Source organism: Lissotriton helveticus, chromosome 12 (assembly GCF_964261635.1).
Source record: "Lissotriton helveticus chromosome 12, aLisHel1.1, whole genome shotgun sequence".
Classification (NCBI taxonomy): domain Eukaryota; kingdom Metazoa; phylum Chordata; class Amphibia; order Caudata; family Salamandridae; genus Lissotriton; species Lissotriton helveticus.
The window spans coordinates 674319186-674321944 of record NC_136073.1 but is presented as its reverse complement, the minus strand read 5'-3'; positions in this window follow the sequence as shown (position 1 = coordinate 674321944).

Below are 2759 nucleotides of genomic sequence, written 5' to 3'. Positions count from 1 at the left end.
ATTTAACTGTTTAGAAAATACATCAAAGTAAAAGATTGGAAATCCTATACATCTATAGGAGGGGAAAAAGTGGAACACGCTATAGTTCTAGCATCAGTATGCCAAAATCAGACTGTAGGAGAAAATTATATACCACATTTATGATTCATAAACAGTATGGAGAGAATGTGTTCTAAAAGGTAGGGAAACATAGGGACATGCTAAGAAAAATATACTGTATGACTTTTTATAGTAGGTTTGCGGAAAGCATGGAAATTAACGTATGCAAAGGAATGTCTTTATTAAAGCAAAGACAGGAAAATAGAAGGTGCAGTATAGAGTTCTTAGCCCTATATAATTACCTAGAATGGTGTGCAGACCAACCCTGGCCACGGATCAGTCAAGGACAGGAAATACCCCAAGGAAGGACAGTCATCTATGGGACAGCAGGTGTACATTGGACACCCCAGGACAGGACAGGAAAACCAGATTAGGATCAGGACAGGACCACCAAGGCACGACCAGCACCCGCAGTTTGGAAGCAACGCCTGCGCTCCACCCTCTCTGCAGCTGTCAGTCAGAACCCCGATTGGGTTAGCGAACTCCCCAGCAAAGTGCACCGCCAGCACTTAAGGTTTAGTAAAACCTTTAAGTCTATGATCAAATTCGGACAGAGTGCTCCGCAGCGCTCTGTATTCAGTCACCTATTGAGTGCGTTGGGTCAGTGACAGGTCAGCTATTCAGACAAGTCGGACAATTTCTCTAGCTAAACCTAGGCTAGTTATACTGTTTTCGGGTCAGTGTACCACCCCCCAAATGTTGCAAGTGTCAGAATCCCCAATTTCGATTGGTCCCCACCTAGGATAGGCTAACACACCAATCACAATTTACGTCTACAAGCCGAGTTTACATATTCTAGAACCGCCTATTGAATTTGGGGTTCCCATGACCGATTCTACAGAATACAATAGGGAGAAATACATTTGTTTCTAATGTAACACTTTTCAGCTTCTCCGGCTGGGTGAAGGTGCATCTTCCCAGGCACGTCTTGGCAGGGACCTTCAGTTGGCACCCTGTCAATGCCACCGGCAGAATACGGTCATGAGTAGAACATCATCTTAATATGGAGTCTTGAGCCTTGCATCAGACCCTCAATACCGCGGTACATGGAAAGTAAGCGAAAACAAATTAAAACATAGAATATAAATGATTTCACTGTATACTATGAGTAGCTACTTTATACTCTTTAAATTGAAAATTATACTATGGCATTATAGTTAGTGCAACAGACAAGAACACAAAAGCATTTGCGCAAGCTTCACCACGTTAGGGCACAGACAACCATTTTAGACACAAGTACGCATGCGCACATTTTCCCACCAGAACTGCAACTACGTCACGTCACATGAGTGTGACTAACGCATGCGCAGAAGAAACCCATCAAGCGGCGGCCATTTTAGGGACACGGGTTATTTGTATTAGTAAACACATAGGCAAGCGTCACTACGACACTCAAATATAAAGATAAAGGGAAATTAGTAAGACGTACAGGTTGAATTATAGGATTAAATGTTATTCGAGGTTCTTGATGTCAAGCAAGTCGCGAAATATGCGAAATCTTGCTTCATCACTACGGAAACGCAAGTTGAAGAACGACAAGGTTTCTTCCAGGCGTGGAGCAAGACCGAGTTCCTATAAGGTGGGGGATGCTGTTATGGTGCGGAATCAGCATCCGAAAGGGGTTTAGTTTGCCTTTTGAGCCTGAAGTGTGGATTATTCAGTCTGTTCATGGGACTACCTGTCACTGACTCAAGTTTCTGCAGGAGCGTCAGGCAAGGATGAAAGGTCCAAACCTCCCAACACCACTGAATTGCCCAACAAAGCCAAAGCAAAACAGTGCTATCTGGTGAGAAGGGAAATAGGGAGAAGACACCAATGGACGTCCCTCGTCGTAACCTCTTCAAAGGACAGGGCAACACACTCAGGAAAACCCTACAGAAAACAAGAAAAGAAAGACTATTGTCAGTATAAATATAACATAGATGTGATGTGGTGTTACTATATAATGCTATAAGTGAATCATAAGTACCTATGTATTCCCTTCTTCTGCAAAATGAAAACAACTGGCGAAGATAACGCTCAAGAATAAATCTGAAATAATAACAGAAAACCTGGTAAGAGTGTAATCCTCTCTACAGGACTGGATACTAAGTCTAGACAGATCTCTCAACACCTACCTAAGACTACTAGTCTCTAGTGAATGAAAATAATGCCCCAAACACCTATGCAGCTACAGGAACAACCTCTTTATAGCCAGGTAGTGTTTCTTCTCATCAGAAACATCATGGGGTAATCAAAAAACGAAAGTAAGGAAGATCGAATCTCCATGGACAAGTCGTTACTCCAACAGACAAAATACAAATGAGGAACACTGGCACATAGAGAATACACCCATAGGGACTGTCTCCATGCAAAAAAGGGAGAGCGGAGACCTTGAATATTCAAGACACAAGGGAATGCACCTACCGAGGATTCACTTTGCCCCAGGACTGCGGGGAACCGACTCACTGCCAAACGGAACCTCGGAGAATGCAGGAGTGAAATGAAGACGCCAACAAAACAATGCAGCCTCGAACAGGAACAGGCTCAGAGGGAGGCGAACGTCAAGAGCCGCGACATCGAACAGGAACCGGAACAAGGAAACACAGGAGTCAAGAGCTATGCGGCCCGCAGCGGTGTCAGGAACAGAGACGTTCTCCAAGTGACCCGGGAGTGAGGTG